The sequence below is a fragment of the Garra rufa genome, chromosome 1 (genome assembly GCF_049309525.1).
Source record: "Garra rufa chromosome 1, GarRuf1.0, whole genome shotgun sequence".
Taxonomy (NCBI): Eukaryota; Metazoa; Chordata; class Actinopteri; order Cypriniformes; family Cyprinidae; genus Garra; species Garra rufa.
In genome coordinates, this window is record NC_133361.1 from 37,022,642 (window position 1) to 37,038,393 (window position 15,752).

The 15,752-nt window shown below is 36.4% G+C and overlaps 1 protein-coding gene across 2 annotated transcripts in view; it reads left to right on the top strand.

Annotated features, from left to right (window-relative positions):
* Positions 1-15,752, top strand: part of septin9a (septin 9a) — a 102,871-nt gene that overhangs the window by 43,679 nt on the left and 43,440 nt on the right. Inside the window, exon 1 of one of the 2 annotated variants that reach the window (XM_073839661.1) lies at positions 8,437-8,471. The exons of the other annotated variant lie outside the window; for it this stretch is intronic. The gene's annotated coding sequence lies outside the window, so the exon portion shown is untranslated. Of the gene's footprint in view, positions 1-8,436; positions 8,472-15,752 lie in introns of those variants that run through there. 2 annotated transcript variants of the gene reach the window in all.

Here is a 15,752-nt window from a genome sequence, read left to right on the forward strand (position 1 = left end):
TATAGTTTTTCTCAAAAGAAACAGTAAAATGCTCATAAAGTGACTCTTAGAGCAGTTCTAAAGATTATTCATTTACGTTATACAGTAAATTTAATTTTTATGACTGGATTCCATGATTGCGCTTGCGTTTTCCACTTCGTGGAATCACAACTTACTGCTGTTATCATTATTTCAATAGCTGAAAATGATAGTTTTAGTAAAGCTGAATTACAAACAAAATATAAACATGAGATAAAAGACTGAGAATTAAAAATGTTGCCTTGGCAGCTTCCAGAAATGAGTTTCGGCTGAAGTACTAAAATTACTCATTCTCATTTTTTAACAGTGTTAATAAATTATAAGTGCTTTAGAAGATGAAGTGAGCATTATGTGAGGTTTTGGTGTCATTTAGCTGCAGGCGAATGAAATCTGAGACACCACAATAATAAGCTGTTGTGAAAAGTGTTACTTTATGAAAGGCTTTACACAAAAGAAAATGGTAGACGTGCGTGCACTGAATTTCTGTGTAAGACTAATACATGCTGGCTATTTGACAGACAAAACGTAAAAGCAACATGGAAGCATAATACACAGGTTTGTACTTTTGATAGTTTGCTCACTACTAAAATCAAGCACTAAATATTCTTTTAAGATTTCAGTAACCAGGCAAAGTTTAGTAAAACTCCAGTGAATTTATCCTCATCCTGTAGCATCCGTATACAGTAATGCATACAGTATAAACTGCTTTCTCAGCACAGCTCCCAGTAGACCTAGTTATCTAATGCAGAGTGGTTCATAGTTATCTGAGACTGTTTGACTTTATATAAAGTAATAGCACTCACTCTGTTTACTCTTGTGGTTTAAGTAGGAAGAAATCTAAATGAACCACTGGGACCCTGATCTGAGAGTGATCCGTGCCAAATCATGACCTAATAATGATCTGATTCCAAGCTCTTGTTTGTTTCATATGCACTGGGGTTTTAAGTTTCCCACTGCAACAAAGATGCAAATAAATAATTATTTGAGCAGATGTAGTTTGAACTTTACGTTAAATCCAAAAAGTAAGATTACTTAAGATGGTAAGACCAAAAACAACCTGATTAGCTTTTTTTTTGGCTAGAATTCGGATGACTTTATATTGAAAGTTGCTTTTCTATGTGCTGTATGAGGTGTTTTGTTTGTAACACAATCTCAGATGGGCTCTAGTATTACATACTCTCACAACCATGTAAGCTGTGCACTTGTGACCACTGTAAAAGTGAAGCCTTAAAACAAATGGTTTGCATTAGTCTTAGAGAAGAATAAATCAGCGTTCCTTCTCAGCACTGGGGGAAAAAAGATGGCGCAGCTCCATTGTTTATCTGCTGTAAGACCTCCTATAAAGGGAACAAATGTCTCGCTCTCCCCTCCAGCTTCTTTCTCTCCTTCTGACATCTGCATGCAGGGCTTTCCAAAAACTGAATAGTGAACATGGTTGGAGAAAGTCAGTAGATGCTGGACTTGGGCGCATGTTGAGCTTGATCATTGTATTGGGGTTGCATGTTTTTATGTTGGAAGGGAGAAACAGATCTCGCTGGGTTCCTACAAATAGCATCTGGTTAAACTTTGGCATCCTCAGCTTGAAAACAGTGGGTTTCTTTTTTCATTTCGGGGGGAAATGCTCAAACAATTAAGCAAATGCCTATGCTGTTCTAACCACAGGTTTGAGCGGTTTATCTAGTATGTGGCCTTGCTTTTAAACACAGAGTTTGCTGCTTTCACAAACACTTCAGAAGAAAAGCAGAAAGGAGGCCTCCCGGAAAAAGCGCAGAGATGCAAAGAGCGAAGGATTTGCCCTCAGAGAATGGGAAAGCTGGCTCTTAGAGCAGTTGTAAATTCAGCCAAACGTCGGAAGGGTTTATTTTCGCTCTGTGTTAATAAAAACTGATGTTGAAACTCGAGCCCCCCCCTCTGGTGCGTGAAAGCCGGGAAGTGGCTCATTGTCAAGAGCCGTGGCCTGCAATTTATGATGCCCTACATCAGGAGTTGCCATGAATGCTGCCTGTTCAGTTTCATGGTACACGTTCAGAGTGACCACAATTATCTGGCATGTCTGATTCGATGAAGTAAACAAGGTTATTATTAGTCTTACTCGTTTTCTCTCCAACATACAACTTGCAGCAGAGACTAGGCGTGAAATAGAAAACAGACAGTAATTTTTCATACATGGGTCATCGAGAAGTGGACAGATGGGCTCATTGATTAAGAGTGTAATCTAAGACTCCCTGTACTGACAATGGATTCTTCAAAAAATTAAGGTGCGGCTTTCCATCTGAGCTCTCAGTGAGAAATGATATGAGATCTGCTTTTGATTTAACCACACTGATCAAAAAGCATGTGTTTTTTCTAGGGCTGCCCCCTAATAGTCGACTAACCGTTAGTCTGCGAGAAGCGGCTTGGTCCACAGGAGGTGGCGAAGTCACGCAGTCCGTGACGGACAGATTGTTAACGGCTGCTCTATGTGGTAATATAGTACATTGGGCAGGTTATCCAAACGTTCACATATCATTCATCAACCTTAATAAGATTTTCTTTTGAAATATGTAAGTAGTAGCACAGGGATTAAAGTTCTTCATCGCTACAACTGATTTCCGTTACGTGCAACAAGTCTATGACGGATTTCCGTCAATTAGAGAAAATGAGTGGAAAAGAAACGTGTATATATGTAGACGTATATACGTTGTTGTTGTTCTGACGGCAAACCAAAAAAATCATCTCGGCCGCGGCTGCAGCTTCTCAGTGACAACATAGTGACGCCGCTGGCATCATTCACGGTTAGGTATTTAGCAGAGAACACAGAGCAGAACTAGAATTTCGGCGCAGGTATTAATACACATTGGAATCTATCATTTGCACGTGCTTTTGAGTTCTGCTTATTTAAAGTGAAACAGTGACTCATTTGTGTGCTCTCTTATAGATTATTGTCTGTGCGCCCACAGAACGTGAAAAGGAGAGTGACAGATTTAGACACTTGTTAAGGGAGTAAACAAATGTAATATTGATTTAATACACCAGTTCAATAACAAGAAAATATAAAATGTCTTACGTTGTCTGACTATATCTCTATTGCCTGATTTTACTCTATTTCTTTAAATGAAAATATTTCTAAATAAGCCGCTGCGCATCTTTAAAAGCAAAACAGCGGTGTTTCATTCATGAATGAAAGCGCGTTTTGAACAATCTTCAGTTCATTATTATCCATTCATAAAGACAGTCACTTGCTTCATTCCCGAATGAATCAGCCGTTCAAACGAATCATTTGTTTTACTGCCACCTGCTGGCGGATTTAGCGTCATTGTAACGTATACTTCGTTATTTAAAACGTAATATTTCTATATTAAAAATGTATATTTAAAACATTTATCTCAACATAAATTTATTTGCACTTATGCCACATCTGAGCCTCATTAAATGTCTGAAATTGCACCTACAAGCCACTTTTGTGTTCCTTTGTGCCACCCCTGTAATACAAATTATTTTTTAATAATACAAATTTTATATGATTGGTAACTTATTAGGGCCCGAGCCCAAAAGGGCGAAGGCCCTATTGTTCTTCTAAGGATTCTTATTTGTTTTTTTTTTTTTTTTTTTTTTTATTTTTATTTTTTTTCAACCGTTGGGGCACTTTTGGGGGCCTTAACATACTCAAAAACTCTTGAAAATTTGCACACACGTCGGAATCTGCCGTCGTCCGGACGCCACAGAGGCTGGGACCCGGGCGTGGTTCAGGGCCTCTACAGCGCCCCCTGGAACACAGTTTGAAAACTTGATGTACTGCGCACACATACTTGCGCGTATTGATATGAAACTCGGTACACATATAGAACTCATCGAGCTGAACAACTTTTGTACTCTATGTCATGGGCTCCACGCAACAGGAAGTGAGATATTTAGGGCTGTTTAAAAAGCGCATGCTCTGGAATTTAACGTACTCCTCCCAGGAATTCCATGGGATTGTCACCAAACTCGGTCAGCATGATCTCAAGACATTGGGGACGCTAAATTGCGAGGAGATTTTTGATATCTCGAACGGTTTGGCCGTGGCAAGGCGACAAAGTTATGGCGAGAAATGAGAAACAGGAAGTGTCTAATAACTGTTGCACACATTGCCTGATTCTGATGGAACTTCACCAGTTTGTTCCTTGTATGATGCCGATTCCATAAATGTGACTATTATGAGTCAAAGTTATAGCGCCACCAACTGGCAGCAGGAAACGTGTCATTTTCAAAATGCTTTGAAATCAGCCTCTTAATTTTACTCGATTTTCTTTAAACTTCATCAAAATCATGTCAAAACACGGCCGATAAAGAATATGTAAAGGGGTCGATGATAAATCACATGCTGTTGCCATGGCAACGTGTCAAACTTTAAAATTACATTCCTGTCTTTTCGAGGCAGATAACATGCTTAGAATTTCATGAAACTCAACACACACATCAATATTAATGATAGTTAGACACTGGCAAAAGGTCATAAAGGGGCGTGGAGTAGGCACTCTATAGCGCCATCTTTTGACAAAAGTTGGGGGGTTAGTTTTTCCTACAGTCACCAAACTCTGTACATATATTGTTCTCATCAATCTGGACAACTTTCTAAATCAAACTCATTAGCTAAGACCAACAGAAAGCCGGCTATTTTGATTTGAAGGTGGATTTTTTGAAAAATCAGGTAGTAAACAAATTCACACTACTCCTAAGAACAACCAGCTGTTCACACCAAACTTTTTTAACATGAAGAGAAGATTCTGAAGATGTTAAATTGCGAGCGGATTTTGGATATCTCGAACGGTGTTGACGTGGTGATTTTTTAAAGATATAGTAAAAAACATAACGCTAATTTTTTATATCTTTAAAGTGCAGCATCCAAACTCTTTAAAACTTTTTTCACACAGAGATCTAATCATTCTGAGCAAGTGCTGGAAATATAAATTTTATACAAGCTTCAATGAATTAAAGAAAATTAAAAAAATAACTCAGAAACCTGCTGTCACTCTGGTGAATGTCTCTTAAGTATGTGTGTGCGTTCAGTCAGGCACAGAGAAGCTCATTATTGCAGGGGGGAGGGGTGAGAGGCAGAGAGGGTGACAGAGTAGAGAGCCATCCTACAGACCATCTTTGAACAAAAAATGCACATATGTATTTTAATTACATAAATATGTCTGATCTTTGAGAGTCTGATATTTTGAGAAAATATAAAGGGTCACTTAGTCTTTCATTGTTCGTATTTTGCAGTTGTTGTTTTTTATTTATTTTTTACTTAACTGTACCATGAACTTGTCCTATTCAGTCACATAGCAAAAGATTTAAAAAAAATACAACTTTTTAGCATGATCAATTTATCTTCATTGATAGACAATATTTACATAGTGTTATTTATTGAATATAAAATAATAATAATAAAAAATTATGACAAACTTTGACAACAAAACAAAAGTTACTGTTATCTCTTCAAAACATCTGAAAACCATAATTTTAAGATCAGTTATAAATATATATATATATATTACCCCGTTAAAATACTAAACTTGATTTTTAAAGATATTTTGAAAGAATGAAGAGTTTATAGAGCACTTTATTGTGTATTGCTGTACACCCACATGAACTGTGTTCATGTTCATGTTAATTCACAGTACATAAACTTTATATGAATACTTTTTTTTAGCTTAATATTAATTAACATTGATAAATGCTATTTATTTATTGGTCATGTTAACTAATATAGTTAATTTTAACAAATGAAACTGGATGGCAACATTTTATATTTTGTGTGTATGTGTCTGTGTGTTGATTTTAAAGTCTAACCCTTTCAATTCTGTAAACTTAAAATCCAAACTAGCAGAGGATTACTGTGAATGCATGTGCCAACTGGGCACCGTCTTCCTTATTGATTCTTAGTTATGTAGCACTTAAGAGTGATGTCTTATAACAGGAGTCACCAGCAAAGCAATATCCACACAAAAATTGTACAGATAGGTAACAATGACATTTAAGCAGAAGTGGTGGATGTAAAGGAAGCAATAATAACATTTTGCTATCATCATGAATCATGTTCTTATCATCATTTGTAGCATACTGGTTCACAGTTGGCATTTATCTGAAGTCCTTGCATTGATTGCATTTAGTTAAATCAACATTATATTTGGTCAGTCTGATCTTGAAGCCTTAGAGATGTTAAATTGTGAAGATCTTGAGTTTTCATTAAAGGGCATGTCCGTGGTGGCCTGACAAAGTTTGATGTTTCTGCATAGACATAGAAGTGGTTATAACTTAGCCTGAAAATGTCTGATCTGCCACAAAATTCACAGGTTTGGTAAGAGTCCTGGCCTGAAGACACCTAAAGACCAATTTTCAGATATTATCATAGCGCCACCTGTTGGCAGCAGGATATCTCATATATTTCACTAACTCAAACATGCCAAGGTCAATCTGCACCAAACTTCATATGTTTGATAATAGTGGTGGCCTGAACACATCTACATGCCAATAATCAGTTATAGGCATTGTGCCACCAGCTGGCAGCGGCAAGTTTGGCACATTTAAGTGACTTTGACATATTTCTCCTACATTTACTGTATTAAAAGCATACTGCCCACCGTTTGCTGTTTTCCTGAAGCCACCGGTCGGCGGTGAGCCCGGGTGCGAGGGCCCGTTCATCGCTGCTCGCAGCTTTAATTTGTCTTATTCTGCTATAATATTGTTTTAATTAGAAATAAAAAAATACATAAAATATAATAAATACTTTTTAATTTGACAGATAATTACATTTAATAAAAGTAAAAAAATCACATTAATGAGTCAATTATCACCTCAAGGCTAATTTTTTTTATAAGAATTTTTTATTATTGATCAGAAGATGCTTCAACATGTTTTGAATTAGTAGGACACACACTATAAGAAGGGAAAAAGCTTATAAAGTGGGTGTGTGACAGGTATGGCTGTGGAATGATGTTTTGGCAAAGATACAATATAAAATGTATTTTTTTTATTAGTGTTGGGATGTTGTGCAGGAAATTGAAAGCAAGAAATTTGATTAGTGGCCTCAAATAGTTCAGAATAATTAAATCAGTTTAATTACAAATAGCTGGAAATTAGGGCTGTCACTAACGATTATTTTGGTGATCAAGTAGTCTGTATAGAATAATTATAATTACTTTTTTAAGGTAATAATAATAGACCAAGCAATAACCTTTAAAATGAATTAAAATACATATATAATGGCAATGAGATGGTAATAATTGATTTAAATAAGGACCAAAATAAGTAACCTATGTAAGCTATGTTGTTTATAACATGTATTATAAACAACATAGCTAATGTACATTTTGCATGATATCAAATGACTGCAGAGGGTGTCCACGGCCTGACGATTGTTTTTACATTTTACAGCATGATCTAATCCTTGTTTAATACTGACTAAACAACATTTAATTCCACTTAATCTGTAATATTTGCCTATTTCTTTATGACACAAATGTTACAGCCACTGTGATTTCTTGAATATGTGGATATCAAAATGTCTAAACTCAGGCTTTGGGTTTGAGCCTTTATTTTGAAATTGCGTATTCTCCTGTGTTTGCGTAATGTTATAAATGATTTACCTTACAAATCTGATTAAATGGCACATGTAAATGATAACTGTTTGTGTGGAGCAGCATTTACTGTGAAAACCTGCAGCACATATTTATTTGACTAATTGCATTTGTAAATTCACAATAGAATTATGATATTAATGGGTATAATATATCATGCAGCCTTAGAAAATGGTCAAATAATGCGTTGCATGGATTCTCGTCCATGCAATGTGCCACTTTCGGTACTTTGCTGGTAACTCAACATGGGCTAATTGCAATTGAGGATTTTTTTTTTTTTTTTTTTTTGATTAAGCACTCAAATTGAATCGAGGAATCATGAAAGCCCTACTGGAAGTACTTAATCAGTTTGAGTTATAACTCATTAAATTAAGTGTTAGAATTTAAGATTTCATTTCATATAATTAAGGTGAATATGTATGTTATAAAGACACACACGTGTGTGTAGAAATATAATTTCTCTCAAAATTTCTCACTGAATAATTGAGATCCCGCAAATTCTTCCACTTGGAAGAACAAAAGCTTGGTTCAGGTAATTCAGAGCTCATAAATCATTGGTGCTGGACAGTCCAAACTCTTGTTCTGTTTTCTCTCATTTCAGGATTGGGGAGGGAGAGACAGCCAGCCGCTTTGCTTTGTGTGTGTGTCTGTGTGTGCGCGCATTGTCCGGCAGATAGGCTTCCTGCTTTCTTTCTCTCTCTCTTTTTTCTCTGGCCATCTCTTTTCACTGAGTTCTCTGGAGTTGGAGAGGGGTGTGGTGAGTTGGTATCACATGACACAGTGTAGGTGGAGTCAGTGAGAAGCCCAGAGACTCCAGCTGAGGCTCACACTGGAGGTTTGAGGCTGAGCAGGGACGAGCAGAGGGTAGGTCAACACACTTTCACTCTCTCTTCCTCTCGTTTTCCTTTTCTTTCACTCGATATCTCCCGATCTGTTTGTGTATTGCTGCCTCTTGCTTCCTTACAAACATTGTTGTAGAATGTTGTAGAAAAGATTACTTAGAAGCAAGTTGAAGTTTTGTGTGTGTGTTGGTGTATCTGTAAATACATGCCTGTATAAGTATGATCTCTCCATGTTCACGCCTGAGACTCGGCCTGTTTTCCATGTTAGAGGTTCACGGATGTTTGAGCTGGAAAGTTCTGAGCTGGGGAGATTTATTGAGTCTCTTTAAGCATCTGTGAGTTTGCAGAGGGGGCGTGTTTGCCTGTTCCGCTCTCCTTTTTCATCCTTCACTCCCTGTCTGCACCTTCTGTCTTGGCCTTGTAATTAAAAGTGTGCAGGTTACAGGGCTGCGTGAGACCCAGTCGCTCTAGCCCTGTGTAATTTCACCTCCTCAAAGCGTCACTTTTCATATAGTTTTTTTTGTAGGTAGGAATTTTGGAGGGTTTTATTTCACCCCTAAATGAAAAATATATATTTAGCTTAAAGAAAGAGAAGCCTTTTTAGCACTTTAAGTCTCTTCTGCTCACCAAGCCTGCATTTATTTGATTCAAAGTACAGCAAAAACAGTACAATTTTAAGATATTTTTACTTTTTAAAATAGTAATTTGAATATATTTTAAAATGTAATTTATTCCTGTGATCAAAGCTAAATTTTCAGCATTATTACTCCAGTCTTATGTGTCACATGATTCTTTAGAAATCATTCTGATATGCTGTTCATGAAACATTTATTATTATGATCAATATTTAAAACAGTTAATTTTTTTGATTTTTGATTAATAGAAAAATCCACAGATCAGCATTTATCTGAAATAAAAATCCTTTGTAACATTATACACAATACCATTCAAAAGCTTGGAGTCAGTATAATTTTGGGGAAGAAATTATAGAAATTCATAATACATTTATTTTTAGCAAAGAAGCTTTAAATTGATCAAAAGTGATGACTTTTAAATAATGTTACAAAAGATTTCTATTTAAGATATATGCTGAACTTTCTATCCATCAAGGAAACCTGAAAAAAATTCTACTCTGCTGTTAATAATAATTTTTTTTTTTTTTTTTTTTTTTGAGCAGCAAATCAGAATATTAGTGACTCGAGTAAAGATGCTAAAAAGAGCTTTGAAAAAACAGGAGTGAATTAAATTTTTAAATATATTCCAACAGAAAGCAGTTATTTTAAATAGTAAAAATATTTAAAAAATTAATTCCGGCTTGGTGAGCACAAGAGACTTCATTAAAAAAAACATTAAAAATCTTTTGACTGGCAGTGAATTATGCTGAATTCACTGCAGTTACTTTCGCAACATGTCACGTGTCATTTATATGTCTGCCAGTGTCCACATCCTGCAGGGGACCAGAAAGAAATCCACACTATCCTGGCCATATCCATGTCATTATCCATTTGTATGTGTGTGCTTTTCTCTCCCGTTTCTTTCAGCCCATTTCAGTTGCTACCAGACTTGCCACCATTCTTTAAGGTGTTAAAATCATGGGAAGTTCTGTTTAGAGTAACAACAAAGTCAACGTTTGATTCTGTTGTCAACAGGATTGACAAACAGCCAAAGCTTGAAGTAAAATGAAGTCACTAAAGCAAAAAACAAATAGGTAAGACCAAGACTCACAATGAGACACACTCTGTATGTCTCATTGTAGGTGGCCATTTAGAGCATGTCAGAGACACTTAAATGTACTGAAAGCCAGGATGTTCACTGCTAACAAAGGGAAAGCATTTCTACTGTCCTTCCTACAGGAAAAGCGTTCCTCATTTGGGAGAATCTCCACATTTTGATGAGTCATTTCAAACTCCTCACCGCCTTTTCTCTATTTATACAGTCGACATACTCATATTCTCCAAGACCTCTGAGGGTTTCAGCCCACTTCCACTGAAAACTCCCCAGGACGTTTAAAAGGATTCTTGTGGGATGGCAATGTTTTCCATATTTGGCTTTGATGGGAATATTCATGCTTCCCTGTATATGTCTGCTAGCACTAAGCCCTTTGGTCTTTGGCAATAATGGATTGTGGTCGCCCTGTACCTCTGAAAACTAGGCTTGAGATCCATGGCGGTTAAGTGTCATAAACACCTGCAAGGCACATGAGGTTAACACACATGCTTTCATACGAGGCACTGCTAGTGTCTGTCATCACACCTGTAAAACCAGTACTGATTTGCAATGCAAAGTATTGCAGAATGTCTAGATTTAACGGATGGCAAGAAATGAAATTCATGCCTCTAACTGTAATCAATTCTTTCAGTGGTCATTCTTGTTCCTGTGAACAAATGAATCCTCCTTACCAATATTATGAGTGCAAATTACTCAAGTGGCTTTAAAGATAAACATGAAATGTCACCCTAGTAGAGCTGGACCAGAATATTCGATTATTCGAATATTCGTTTGGTGGGTTGTCATTCGATTTTAAATTGAGATTCGAATATACGTTTTTTTTTTTTCATACACCTTGCATCCCCGCAAAACAGTTCTCATTCGCGTTTAAATATGAATGAAGAAGATCAGACTGCTGCGCCACTAACACAGAGACAGCAAAAAAAAAGGGAGAAATTGAGTAATATTTGAGAGACAATATAAAGTACAGTCGGGCCCACTTGAATGGTGGAAGCATAACTAGGGCTGTGACTGTCGCAATGACAACCGCGCCTCTGCATTTAAATGCACGCAGTAGGCTAAAGCTGACCACAAAACCCCAGCAAAAATAATTACCATGAATGTGTCAGGGGAAAAAGATATTTGAATTATTTATTAATAAACTAGTATTTGACACAAAGATGGAGTTGACAATCCTGACTCCCATTTGCTCATTGGACGCGCCTTTAATACCTAAATGCATATTTATGGATTAGGCCTATAGCCAATGAAAGAGTTTTGTTTGAATTCGATTTGAATTATTTAAATTATTTTTTTACAGTTTCGGATGATATATTAGTCTTACCTTTATGAGCAAAAATGAACTTTCACATAGTGCTGGCGCTTTCATGTTCTGCAAAACGTGCTTGGTCGTTACTTTAAAAAACTTACATTTAACAAATAAAAAGTGTTCCAAATATATTTCTAAATTAACTTTATAACCTAAATAAACGAAAATAAATGTAATCACTTTGCTATTAAAAACAGCAGCTGTGCAATGGGGAAGAGAGAGAGAAAAAAAGACCGGTTCCAGTCAGACTCGGGCCAGTAATTCTGATGAGCTTTCGGAGAAGGTCCGGGCGAGGTTTTAGGAATTTTAGCAACGAATGTTTGTTTAATAGCCTATTTAACATTCTTATTTAGGCTAGTTTCATATTTAAATGTATTTATTTATTTGATTTATTTTAGCGTTTTGTAGGCTGCTTGTTTACTGACAGAAGTGCTCAAATAAACACGCACGTTTGTTAATAATGTTTGAGCCTCATTTATTTTGTGTTTCAAAATAATATACATAGGCTATGTATTTTATAGGCTTATATACACAAACGTTATATATAATGTATATATTTTTATTTATAAATAATTTAGATATTAATAATTTATTTATATATAAACACCGCACCATTTTTTTCGTTCTTCTTTTATTTAAATAGCCTACCCTTTATGGTGTCAGTAATTACTGTGCTGCTAATTTCTGATTTGGGAGTGATTTGTTTGTTTAAAAATGTTAGGCTACCTTATTAAAAGTATTGCTCTTAACAGACCTGTGTGTTTTGTATCACTAGCGCAGTGTCCGTTCATGAAGCATAAGCTCCGCGTACGTGAGGCGCGCCGCATCCAACTAGAACGTGTTGTGTCCATATTGCACCAAAATGCAACACTTGGGTCCACAGCAAAATTCGTTTGGATGAACTGTTCTTGACATAATAAAAATGCAAACAGAAAGACATACAGAAGCTCCCACCAAAGCTTTGAATATTCGATGTTGATTACTACCGAAGCTTCGAAGCTCAAAAAATGGTATTCGGACCAGCCCTACACCCTAGGCTATTTAAGCATAAACATTAGCTTACTTTTCTGGTCGGTTCACATTGAATTATCTGGCAGTTTTTCTGTACTGTATATGATCACAGTGGTCATGAGACTCATTTCAAGGACCAATAACTCAAGATGGTTTCTAAGCATATTTGGGCAATCATATGACTCTTTTAAGCGCTGAGCTATGTGAATGTGTTCATTTATCTCAAAACAGATAGCATGCAGGAATCCCTGATTCTGAACAACTGAATGGCGCTCAAAGTCGCTTGCGTACATCTGATCTCTCATGTGATCTTCACTGATCTTTCACGCTGTAGATGTCACCAAGCTGTATCAGTTTTGCCTTCATCCGCAGATGTTGTGTTTCTTCTGGTTGCCGTCAGTTGGGCGCTTTCACCTTTAGGTCAGATCCATGATCCGTCTTTCAAAGGTCATTCCGGTCATTCTGGTCATTCCACGGATAAACTTTAACCTCTCAAGACTACTGTTGGATCATGTGTAAGGAATTCCAGGGACAGATTTCCAGAGGCCCTATCTCTTCAGCTATGCTCTACAGGTGGCTCATATCTAGTTAGCCAGAGGAACGTATTGCGGATGACTTCATTTCGACTAAAAGCTTGTTGGCTGAACATTTCCTCTTTGCGCATTTAATGTTTTGGCAATCATTAATACGCAGTGCATGCTGTAACAACATTAGGAGTTGGTGAGCTTGTTAGCCAAGTTGCATATTTATTTTCATTTCAGATTCTTTAAGCGTAAAAAAGTTGATGAGCATTCTGTTTTGGAATGTTTCCTGTTCCATATTGTTTTTCACACCGTCCTTATCGCTTGCTCACACTTCTGCCGTCCTTTGCCAGTTTGGGAGTATGATATCCCTCACTTCCAAAAGGTTTTCCATTGTGTGCATGACACCATCTGCTTTCACAACCCTGAGCATGAGAGGTCAGCACAGAGCGAGAATGAGCGGTCATCACATCTACACAAACACTATGTCTAGGTCTAACACTCTGTTTGTGTAGAGTTAACATCAATTTCCCTTCTGCATTGAACTTCTCTCTGCAGGAGGCCACAGTTTGCTTATTCCCTCTTCTTTTGTCTCTCTCTCTCTCTCTCTCTCTCTCTCTCTCTCTCTCTCTCTCTCTCTCTCTCTCTCTCTCTCTTGCCTGCGTCTTTTGTAGTTTTCCGAAGCGTAATCATAATCTTTTCTATAATTGTATACATCTTGTTGTATATTGCATGTCCTTGGGCATATTCCAGGCTGTGCTTAGTGTTTCTTTTTTTTTTTCTTTAATCATTTACTTCTGAGAAGTAAAGGTTTTAGCAAAGTGATGGCTCCCCCGAGTAATGTCGTTTCTTCCCCCCGCAATCTTTGAAATGGTAATGGTACCGTTTGACAAAAATATAGTCTAGAAGACAAGATACATGAATCATCTTCCCATTTTTTTCTTGGAATCATGTTGGGGAATGTGTAAGGAGAAGAAGAGACATATTGAAGGAGTTTATGACCATTTTTCCAGAGCGCACAGGAAATGTCTTATCAGCTGAAGTTAAGTTATATGTTTTACATGTATGCATTTGTTATACAGCTCATGTCTGTCTGGTCATCTGGGGTTTCTCTCTGGGAATATAGAGATAATGTTCTGCTAAAGTGGCTGCTTGATTTAGACTAATCATACAGGTGCTTTAATTGAAGGGATAGTTCACCCAAAAATCAATTACTCACCTTCATGTCGTTCCAAACCCGTAAGAATTGGTTCATCTTTAGAACACAAATTAAGAGATTTTTAAAGAAATCCCACAGCTTTCTGACCCTGCATAGACAGCAACACAACTGACACGTTTAAAACCCAGAAAGGTAGTAAGAACATTGGTAAAATAGTCCATCAGTGGTTCGACCGAATTTTACAGAGCTATGCAGGGGGAGAAGAATTGTTGAATAAAGTTGTTAATTTTGACTTTGTGCACAAAAAATATTCTCGTAGCTTCATAAAAATTAGGGTTGAACCACTTATGTCTGTTTCTGGGTCTGGGAACAGTTCAGTTGCATTGCTGTCTGGGGTCAGAAAGCTCTCGGATTTTATAAAAAAATATCTTAATTTGTGTTCTAAAGATGAATGAAGGTCTTACAGGTTTGGAATGACATAAGGGTGAGTAATTAATGACAGATTTTTCATTTTTGGGTGAACTATCCCTTTAAGGCTACAAAGGCTAAAGATGCACCACGTATTTGTACTATATTGGTTATCAGCATATACGTGACCTTGGTCCACAAAACCAGTCATAAGAGTACATTTTTGGAAATTGAGATTGATACATTACCTGAAAGCTGAAAAAAGCTGAAAAAGCCTTCCATTGATGTATCGTCTGTTATGATAGGACAATATTAGGCAGAAATACAATTATTATTTGAAAATCTGAAATTTGAGGGTGCAAAACAATCTAAATATTGAGAAAATTGCCTTTAAAGTTGCCCAAATAAAGTTCATAGCAATGCATATTACTAATTAAAAGTTAAGTTTTGATACATTTTTGGTTGGAAATTTACAAAATATCTTAATGGAACATGATCTTTATTTATAATATCTTAATGATTTTTTTTCTATAAAAGAAAAATCGATAATTTTGACCCATACAATGTATTGTTGGCTATTGCTACAATTATACCCCTGCTACATGTGAATAGTTTTGTGGTGCAGCGTCACACATTAGATATTTTTAATTAATCTAGTAAGTTAAAAAGAAGTCTTTTATGCTCACCAAGGCTGCATTTATTGCATTAAAATCTAGTAAAAAGATTAATAATGTGAACTATTATTACAATTATATATGTCTAATAAAAGAAAAAGTAAAAAAAGGTCCTGTAAGTAACATTTAAATGTCTTTTACTGTCACTTTTAAACAATTTAATGCACTCTTGGGACAAAATATTTTTAATTTATTTTGACGAGTAGTATTAATAGTGTAAAGTTTTATATTGGCTATTAATATGAAAATAATTATCAGTATTAAACAGAAATTTAACAACGGTGCGTCCCTACTTACAATCTGCCTTGACTAAATATAATCAGTTAGTCTTGCTAGTTAGAAGGCTACTCATGCTTGTAAAGATGCCTTTCTTTACAGATGGCCCAAACAGGAAGTTGCTGCTAATTCATGAAATATGGTCTCACAGCTTGATCTGAGCACTGTGGACTCCGCTTAGTCTGGGATGAGACTGTGTCTTCCTCCGTATGCTCTT